Below are 11,301 nucleotides of genomic sequence, written 5' to 3'. Positions count from 1 at the left end.
ATAACATAAGGGACTTCTAAGAATATACTGCCATTTCCCACTCCCATCCTTTGTGCTTCTGCTGTCATATATATTACCTGTATATATATAATTTAAACATTACAATATATTGTTATCTTAGAGGTCATTTCTAAACTCATCATAACTACAATAGATGAGTGACTGTAGAAATATAGATCACCATTTTTCCTGTCCTTATTGCTGCTGTATTCTGAGTACCAATAGCATTGATGTCACCTGGAACTCCATTATCAATGCCACGGCTCTGTCCCCAGACATTTTGATAAGTTTCCCGTGTGATCTGTATGCATATTGTCCTATTTTTTGAATGGCAATTTTCTGAGAAAGTTAATGATCAGTAAGGATTAAACAAATGATTTCTTTGAAACTGCCAAAGCCTTGACATACCTTGGGAAGTATTTTCTAGTTCCTTTTTGGGATTCATAATTCCTTCACTTTTATGCCAGGTTCCTTTTCCAGATTTTTAAGGTGCATTCTCAATTTAACTGGATTTATATCATCATCCTGCCTACAATATAAACAGCGAAATTTGATTTTCCTAACAATTTTCCAGAATTTTTTTTTCTTTGCTACAAGGTAATCATGTTAGTTCCTGATTCTTCTTAAAAAAGATTGTAAACATCTGAGTGATAGAAGTTAACTGTGATGGTTAGGCTATTGTGTCAACTTGGACAGGTAATTGTGCCCAGTTGTTCGGTCAAGCAAGCACTGGGCTAACTGTAATACAGGGACATTTATGGACTTTAGTCACCATTGACTTTACTGCGGTGGTAAATCAAAGATAGCTGGTTATCGTTACATTAATCAGGGAGATTGCCGTCAGCAAGGAGTGATGCTTAACCCAATCAGTTGAATGCTTAAAAAGAGGAAGTGATTCCAACATTGAGAGAGAATTTCCCAGCTTGTCTTTGGACAGCCAACATATCCCAGAACTCATCAAGAACCTTCATTGGACTTTCATTGCAGCCCCTGGTTGCAGCCTGCCTGCAGAACCTGGACTTGTGCACCCCCATGGCTGTGTGAGAGACTCTTATAGAATCGCATACTACTAACAGATATCTCTTATTAATTCTGTTTCCCTAGAGAACCCTGAATAATAGTTTGGTACCAGGAGTGGTTCTTGAAGAACAGAGTCTTAAACATGGGGTGTCTGAGGTGGTTCTGGGAGTTTTGCAATTGTCTCTCTACCCTAATTGGACTCAAGGGTACTGACGACTCACTTTCCAATAACGAAGAGGCTGCTAACAGTCCATGGCATGTATTGGCAATCGAGATACACAAAATAGCATCACCGGATTCCCCTAATTCCATGCTTATAAGAAGCAAGGATCTGGGTGAGAGTGTTTTCAATATCTTAACAGAGTTTTGCAGAGTCAAACGGTATAATAATGTTGGTCGGCTTTTCCTAGATACTCTGGATAATGTTACAAAAGAAAGAGATGAGTTAAAGACTTCAAATGTGAAATTTAAACACCAAATGGATGATGCAAATGTTTCTATGTGTTCTCTGAAAGAAAATCTTGTCTCTTGTAGCCACAAGCTCAAAATATCTGAGAAACAAACTCAGACTTTCATTGTATGATTAGCGGAGTTACAAAGGAAACTCAGTAACTGTGCATTGGGGAAAAAGAAATGACCAGACATTTTGGGGATTATTAGATACTGGCTCAGAAGTGACATTAATTCCAGGAGACCCAAAACATCACTGTGGTCCACCAGTCAGAGTAGGGGCTTATGGAGGCCAGGTGATTAATGGAATTTTAGCTCAGGTCCATCTCACAGTTGGTCTAGTGGGTCCCCAGACCCATTCTGTGGTTATTTCCCCAGTTCCAGAATGCATAATTGGAATAGACTTACTCAAAACCTGGCAGAATCCCCATGTTGGAGCCCTGACTTGTGGAGTGAGGGCTATTATGGTTGGAAAGACCAAGTGGAAGCCACTAGAGCTGCCCCTACCTAGCACAATTGTAAACCCAAAGCAATACTGGATTCCTGGAGAAAATGCAGCAATTAGTGCCACCATCAAGGATTTGAAAGATGCAGGGGTGGTGATTCCCACCACATCCCCATTCAGCTTCCCTATTTCGCCTGTACAGAAAACAAATGGATTTTGGAGGATGACAGTAGATTATCATAAACTTAACCAGGTGGTGACTCCAATTGCAGCTGCTGTCCCAGATGTGGTATAATTGCTTGAGCATCCCCTGGTATCTGGATTGCAGCTGTTGATTTGGTGAATGCTTTTTTCTCAATTACTATTAGTAAGGACCACCAGAAACAGTTTGCTTTTAGCTGGCAAGGCCAGCAGTATACGTTCATTGTCCTGCCTCAACGGTATATCAGCTCTCCAGTCCTATGTCTTAATATTGTCCGCAGGGATCTTGATCGTCTCTCACTCCCACAAGACATAACACTGGCCTGTTATATTGATGATATCATGTTGATAGGACCTAGTGAGCAAGAAGTAGCAAAGACTCTAGGCTTACTAGTAAGGCATTTGCATAAGAGAGAATGGGGAATAAATCCAACTAAAATACAAAGTCCTTCCACCTCAGTGAATTTTCTAGGTGTCCAGTGGTGTGGGGCATGTCAAGATATCCCTTCTAAAGTGAAGGATAAGCTGTTGCATCTGGCTCCTCCTATGACCAAAAAAGAGGCACAACACTTAGTTGGTCTCTTTGGATTTTGGAGACAACACATTCCTCATTTGGGTGTGCTACTCTGGCCCATTTACTGTGTGAACAGAAAAGCTGCTAGTTTTGATTGGGGACTGGAACAAGAAGAGACTCTGTGTCAGGTCCAGGCTGCTGTGCAAGCTGCACTACCACTTGGGCCATATGATCCAGCAGATCTGATGGTACTGGAAGTTTCCATGGCAAATAGAGATGCTGTCTGGAGCCTCTGGCAGGCCCCTATAGGAGAATCACCATGCAGACCCTTAGGAATTCGGAGCAAAGCCCTGCCATCCTCTGTAGATAGCTGTTTCCCCTTTTTCAAAACAGCTTTTGGCCTGCTATTGGGCCTTAGTAGAGACTGAATGCTTAACCATGGGCCATCAATTTACCATGAGATGTGAGATGCCTATCATGAGCTGGGTATTGCCTGACCCACCAAACCACAAAGTTGGGTGTGCACAGCAGCACTCCATAATAAAGTGGAAGTGGTGTTTATGAGCTAGGGCTCGAGTGTGTCCTGAAGGCATGAGTAAGTTACATGAGGAAGAAGCCCAAATGCCCATGGTCACCACCCCTGCCATGTTATCTTCTCTTTCCCAGCCCACAGCTTTGGTCTCTTGGAGAGTCCCTTACAATCAGCTGACTGAGGAAGAGAATACTCAGGCCTGGTTTACAGATAGTTCTGCACAATATGCAGGTACCATCCAAAAATGGACAGCTGCAGCACAGCAGCCCCTTTCTGGGATATCCCTGAAGGACAGTGGTGAGGGCAAATTCTCCCAGTGGGCAGAACTTCGAGCAGTGCACCTGGTTGTTCATTTTGCTTGGAAGAAGAAATGGCCAGAGGTGCACTTGTACACTGATTCAAGGGTTGTTGCCAATGGTTTGGCTGGATGGTCAGGGACTTGGAAGGAATATGATTGGAAAATTGGTGACAAAGCAGTCTGGGGAAGAGGTATGTGGATTGATCTTTTTGAATAGACAAACAACATGAAAATTTTTGTGTCCCATGTGAATGCTCATCAGTGGGTAACTTCAGCAGAGGATGATTTTAATAACCAAGTGGATAAGATGACCCACTCTGTGGCTAATGCTCAGCCTCTTTCCCCAGCTACTCCTGTCATTGCTCAGTGGGCTTATGAACAAAGTGGCCATGGAGGTAGGGATGGAGGTTATGCTTGGGCTCAGCAACATGGGCTTCCCCTTACCAAGGCTGACTTGGCTACAGCCACTGCTGAGTGCCCAATCTGCCAGCAACAGAGACCCACACTCAGCCCTCAATATGGCATCATTCTTTGAGGTGACCAGCCTGCTACCTGGTGACTGGTTGACTACATTAGGACCACTTCCACCACAGAAGGGGAAGCAATTTGTTTTAACTGGAATAGACACATAATCTGGACATGGGTTCGCATTTCCTGCACGCAATGCTTCTTCCAAAACTACCATCCATGGACTTACTGAATGTCTTACCTACCACCATGGCATTCCACACAGTATTGCTTCCAATCAAGGAACCCATTTCATAGCAAATGATGTGCAGGAATAGGCACATGCCCATGGAATTCACTGGTCTTAGAGTTTGCCTGGAATACAGGGCATCCTCTAGGTCATCTAGATCCTCTAGGGCATCTCCTAGTATTGCCATGTCCTATGATTAAAGTCAGTGGAAAATTGCAACAACCCAATCCAAGAAGGACTAACATGGCCCAGAATCTTCAGGAATGAAAGTTGGGTTACCCCACCAGGCAAAAAACCATGGCCAGCTGAAGTGCTTGCTGAGGGTAATTGAAACATGGAATGGGTAGTGGAAGAAGGTAGTCATAAATATGAACTTTGATCACAGACCAGTTACAGAGACTAGGACTATAATGGTCATGAATCTTACTTCCTTGTTTCATTATTATGATGATTGTATATGCACACAAAATCAATTTCTTTGTCTTCCTCTCCCAATTTTTCCCTTATCATATAAAAAGTTGTATCCATTTCATGTCATGATATTTGAGAATATCAAGTTTGAGAGTGAAAATTATCCAAGAACTTGCACCTTATTCTGTATGGAATTAATGCATTTCCAGTTGTACACAGGAGAGCTGAACATTGTTAGACAGAAATTATATATATATATATATATATGCATGCATGCCTGTCATTGTTCCTATTTAGACACTAAGTATGGTTTAAGATAATGTGTATAGTTGCTGAGTTGACAAGGGGTGGACTGCAATGGTTAGGCTATTGTGTCAACTTAGGTAATTTTGCCCAGTTGTTTGGTCAAGCAAGCACTGGGCTACCTGCAATACATGGGCATTTATGGACTTTAGTCACCATTGATTTACTGCAGTGGCAAATCCTAGGTAGTTGGTTATAATTACATCTATCAGGGAGATTGCCATCAGCAATGAGTGACGCTTAACCCAATCAGTTGAATGCTTTAAAAGGGGAAGTGATTCCAGCATTGAGAGAGAATTTCCCAGCTCATCTTGGACCAGCATTTTCCAGACCTCGTCAAAAACCTTCACTGGACTTTCATTACAGCTCCTGGTTGCAACCTGCCTGCAGAACCTGGACTTGTGCATCCCCACAGCTGTGTGAGAGACTCTTACAGAATCACATACTATTGACAGATATCTCTTGTTGAGTCTGTTTCCCTAAAGAACCCTGACTAATACACTAACTATCAAAGATTTATATCTAGCCTGCTGGCCCTCCAGAGAGGGAGTTAATCCATAGTGCTACATAGCTGTCATCACAACAATTGTACATTAATCTCCTGATCATCGAGGAATGGCTGATACTCCCAAGACTGGAAGCCAAGTCTCTACCGTATGGTCCTATTGTCAACACAAGTCTTGACTCTGCCCACTCACCTTCAGTCACATCAGCAGAGGAGTTGATATTCAGAGGAGTTGAAATGTGCAGGGATAGACTAGGGCTTTTGGCCAGTGTTTTGCCAGTCCCTCGTTATGCCAGTGGAAGTGCTGATATTCTTCTCATCGTGCAACTCAAATCCTACAAAACCAAGAGTTAGCGTCTCTTTCCCAGACTTTCCCATCTCTCTTTCCTAGATTCCTGTGTATTATTTCAGAACATGCTGAGAACAGGGGATTATCACACTTGTTAATGTTTTTATATCCATGAGTGTTCCACAAAGCCATGCCAACAAAGTGTATTCTTTGCTCAACTGTCAGTGTCTCCATTTGGAGAATATTTATTTTGGACCTTATTAGCCCAACTGAGTCTCTTTAACCACTCAAAGAATATCCATTTTAGTTTCTGTAGATATGCTAAGATTCTTACAGGGTATTAGAAATATAAAATTGAAAATTTTCTATATTTATCATCAAGGTGTTCACAATCAATTAGGGAGATGCTGACAAAAACGATGGAAAACATGATGTATTAAAATAAAAATGAAAAAATGAACCAAATAGCAGAATACTCAATGTTTTGTAAGTTGAGAGAAATAGTCTGAAGAGTACCTGTCATTTTTTTTCACATTGAAAATGGTTTTAGGTGAATGAATTGCCATGCCATCTCAAGCATAATATGGAATTTTTTCTCCCCACAAGTCAACAATGACTAGTATATAGCTTTCCCAAGAATATATTGATATGTATATAAAAATAGAAGGAAAATAAGCAAAACTGGAAGTAATGTAAAAGAGGTACTCTGTGTGACTCTCATAATCACATTTTCCCAACCTTGGTGTCAGAATTCCTTTCCTACCTATCTCCTGATGTGCAGCAGTGGCAATGCCAATTTATACCTAAAGAATGGAAGAATTCCAGGCATTTCTGTCCCCAGGATCCAAGAAAACTATTAGGAGGGCTAGAAGGAGAAAAAATACTTTCCTAAATCCTTATTTCTTGCCTCAGATTAGACTCTCGAACTCCATTTTCTTAAAATAAATCTATTTATAGATTTGTTATCTTGCTTTGTGACCTCAAAAATACTGCAGAACATAGTATTCAGATAACACATGTTTCCAAGTTCTGATTTATTCCATGCCAAAAGCAGTATAATGTGTCCGACAAGGACAAAAGGGAGATCAGTCTGGTGTCATATATTTTCGTTCTTCAATTCCAATGACAAATTGCCCTAATAATAAAATCCAGACACTCACGAAAACACAAGTACACAGACATAGACAGCACAAAAATACATCCCCCTAAGAACAGGGATCAATGCTGAGACATAAGAAAATTTAAACTCTGTAGTAAAGCAAGTATTAACTTATACTTATATAGATATCTGTTGATAATTAAGAGCTGTAGAACATTTTCTCTTTTTTCTATGGTGATTAGGGTTTAAATTTTTTGTATTATGGATTAACGATTATGTAGAATTAACTCTAGGACTTCAGTTCTTTTGCTCGCCAGTACTTCCTGTAGAGTTTTATTCTCTTTAATTAATTATTCCTTTACTGAGAGTACATCCTGAGGTAACTCTTGAAGAGGAGAATCTATGGATGATAAATTTTCTGAGTCCTTAATTTAAATTCCATTTTGGTTGGATGTAATTTTCTAGATCAAGTTCATCTACCCTCAGAAGCTGCTATGTTATTTTCTATTATCCAGTGCTACCAGCGTCCATCCTAATGTCAACATGTACTTATTTTCTTTGTTTTTCTTTCGGAATTTGGAATTTTTCTTTTTTTAAAAATAAACATGTATTCTGAATTTGTTGAGTCTGTTTTATTCTTAATTTGTTTTTCTTATGACTTGTGGGCTACACTCTATATTAAGAATCTCTCCTCCCCCAATGGGAGATTTCCTCTGTTGTTTTTTTTTTCTTTCTATCCACTATTTCTATTATTTTTTCTTGACTATGTTCATCAGGTCATCTTTAGAAGTGATAATTTTGATACATTTGGAAATCAAATGTTTTGATTTTTAAGATTTCTTATTATTTTATAAGTAATATAATTTCCCAAATCTCTGTGAGCTTTTACTTTTACATTTTCTAAAAATTTCTTCTTCTATATTTTCTCTGTGTTCTTGGTTATAGATTTTGAAAATTTGGTGTATTGGGATAGTTTCACAATATTGATTTTCCTAGCATGGCAATCGTTTTAGTTTCCTAGCTGCTAAAGCAAATGCCATACAAGTTGGCTTAAGAAATGGAAATTTATTGGCTCACATCTTGAGGCTAGTAGAAATAAAAAATTGAGGTACCAGCAAGGTGATACTTCCTCCCCAACGACTGTAGCATCCTATGGCTCGTGGCCAGTGACCCTTGGTCGTTGCGTTTCCATCATATGGCAGTGCACATGGCAGCCATCTTCTCTTTTCTCTCTGGCTTTAACTGACTTCCAGCTTCTGGCTACTCCTGTGGCTTCTCTTTTTGTCTGACTTTTACGTTGTTTAAAAAGGATTCCAGTAATTAGATCAAACCCAGCCTGACTCACCAGGGTCTCACCTTAAATGAACTGACCTCTTGAGGAGATCTTATTTTTAATGGGGCACACTCACCAGAAAGTGGACCAAGACTGAGAACATGTCCAGACTGGGAGACACAATTCAATCCACCATAGTAATTCCTTGTCATCTTACTACCTGAATTGTGTTTTTTTGTTTTGTTTTGTTTTAATGGTTATCTAATGAGTTAAGAATTGAGCTGCCCTTTTGGGGGAGAGGCACTCCCAGTGCCTCTTAGAGTTCAACTGTAAGCTCTCTCAGTGGAGCAGATGCTGAGATTGGATGAGATGTGCAAGAACTTTACTGGAGGTAAGCCCTGTGAAGGAATCAGAGAAGGCAGGGAGAGCCTTCCCATCACAGAGCAGGTCTAACACCAGTTTAGGAAAGAGACATGGAAGTGGTCACAGAGTCACAGACTACAGCAGAGTTTTAAGAAAGGTTCTGCCCGCTGGATGGAAAATCTTTGGGTTAATGTAGCTGCAGGAGGAGATCTGCTTCAGGAGGGAACTGGACTGTATTAGAGCCCCTGCTGTTCGGATATGGGCTGGAACCAGTGACAGAAAATGTGGCCTTGGCACAAACATGAAGGTCCGGGGGCAGGAGCTGGTGCTGTCAGTCCACAGTGCCCCTCACAACAGGAGATTGAGCGGAAATTTTCACGACTGCCATGCCTGGGAAAGCGCTTTCCCTCCCCAGCCAGAAAAGGCCTTCTCTTTCTTTTCCTGGAATCTCGACTTGAGGGCCCTGGAGTTACCACTTCAGCAGCCATTTGCACCTGAATAGGCTTTGATTTGCAGACCTTTCAGGTATTGTTCCTTCATTCCTTTCACCCTTCAGGCACTTCTCAGAAATTTCTGTTCAACAGATGCCAACATTCTATATTTTTCCATTTTTTTCATAGATGATTATTTTACATTTGTAGCATAGCACTTCTTTCCTTTCATAGCATGGGATTCCCTGTGGGTGCACTTGTGCACTCACACCTACAGGTAGTTTGAAATTATATCTGTGAGTAGTGTATAACCAGACTGCTCATCTGAATCCTTCGGGACATTTCTTAACATACTCCTGGCCTAGACCTGTTACAGAGAGGCCTGAAATCAGGGCTGGCTACACAATTCCCTGGCTGAGATGCAACATGAGAGTGTGTCACTGTGTTAAACACACACACACACACACACACACACACACTGAGTGGGGGTGGAAAAGTAACATCTTGAAGACCTGTTACTTTTTAAAAATTTTAATAAACTTTATTTTTAAAGAGGTTTTGGATTACAGAAAAATTACATAGAAATCATGAGGGATTCCTGTGTACCCCCCTCCCTGTCCCACATCATCCCCTATTTTTCAAAAATGTAGAATACAATTTATCATGATGTATCTGTAAAATCCACTCATTTAAAAAAATGACCAATTTGTGGTAAGGACTGACCGACCTGCAGTGATAATCTAAAAAACAAAACCATCAAGTGACAATTAAAGGTGCTACTTTTCGTTGGGTGTGGCACACTGAATGAGGTGGTTGTCCTGTGGATTCCTGGAGGTCTTATAAAGAGAACGAAACCAGAAACCAGTGTCAGAGGTGGCCCGAGAGAGGAGCTGGAAGGTGGAGCCAACTGAACCTCTCTTTAGAAAGGAGAGGGCACCGCCATGTGTCGGGACGGCCAGGAACCCACCTCTTCCTGGTCAGCTGGGGCACCATGGGCTCTGGGAGGAAGCAAGCCTTCTCGCCAATGCCTTGATTGGACTTCTGGCCCTAAAACTGTGAGCCAAAAAATTGCTGTTTGAGCCAACCCATTGTGCAGTAGTAGCCATAGCAGCCTGACAAGCAAAGTAGGAATTTCGCCTATTTGTTGCATTCCGTAGAAAAGTAATTCTTTCTATAGGCAAAAAAATAAGATGACCTCAACACTTAAAGATTTTAGTTCAGGTAATTGTTTAATCAATACCAGGACATATGTAGTCACAGCTCTGAAACCCCAAAGATTTGCCGACTGCATTGGGATAAAGGACATGTGAAACCCATGGAGGGTCTGGCTCTGGAATAAAAATTCCAGAAAGGAATTATTCTTATTCCTTTATAGTCTCCCTGCTGAAGAATCAAACACTGAGTATTCTGACAGATTAATGGAATAAATTATGATTGTTTATTTTATTCATGATTTTGACCTAAAGTGTTGGGTTACATACTGTGGACAAGGTGATAGAGTTGGACCGAACAGTTCCAGAGCTCTGGCATCAGCTGTTTTCTTCTCAAGCTTTGCTTGGTTGTAGTCATCATGTTCATTTTCATGTCAGCTGAGTCTGGATTATGAGTATCTTCACAGACCGAGATACATGGGTGGGTTTTGTCTAGAATTATCCATTGCGTCGTGGATGTATTTGGCATGATGCCACAGGTATGTCTGTGCTTCATTCCTGCCACCTTGCTCCTTCCATACTACAGGGTTTCTGCCATCCTGTCTGCTGAGCATTCAAATTTCTTTATGTAGCTGGATTCCTGTTTCAACTCAAGGCATCTTGGTTAGAACCCTGATGTGTGCCCCCTTTCACTTCCCTGAGGCCCTTTGTCTTAACCCCTGAACTCATTTGCTGGCTGGGATGGACGTCTGTATATACACAGGGATTATTACAAGTGTAGGTTATGGCTTCTGCCTAGAATTTCCTGAAGCCAGTTCTCAGGTGAAAGATTAGAACTCTGGATATTGATGCAAACTGGAATGAGTTCAGTTTATAGTCTTTACATTTTAGCCCAGTGACTGCCCCTTCCTGAGTCTGATATATAGTTTTTCAAGCTCCACAGGCAAAAGCAATTTTAATATAGTTTTCCATCCAAGTGGCTAAAAGAGTTAAACCTATTAAGAATGAGGATTCTATGACAGGAAATAGAACCAACTGTTTATGGGAAGCATAGCACTTTTAAATTTTCATCGGATAAATTAGATAAATGCCTTGAAGAATGAAACCTAGTAAAGCAATATTATACCTATCTTTAACTTGAGACGATAATAATAATAATAGTTTGGTAGCGACCACATAAAGGCAGGGTCCAGAAAAGGGAGGCTGCGAGGAAACAGCTTGCCAGGGAATATAGGCGGTGGCTCAACTTCCCACCTAGAGAGAAGGAAGGTGGAAAGTGAGGTGAATGACCTTTGGCCCACAGTGACTCCACCCACTAA

Source organism: Dasypus novemcinctus, chromosome 27 (assembly GCF_030445035.2).
Source record: "Dasypus novemcinctus isolate mDasNov1 chromosome 27, mDasNov1.1.hap2, whole genome shotgun sequence".
Taxonomy (NCBI): domain Eukaryota; kingdom Metazoa; phylum Chordata; class Mammalia; order Cingulata; family Dasypodidae; genus Dasypus; species Dasypus novemcinctus.
The sequence above is the reverse complement of the archived record's forward strand: the minus strand, read 5'-3'. Positions refer to the sequence as shown.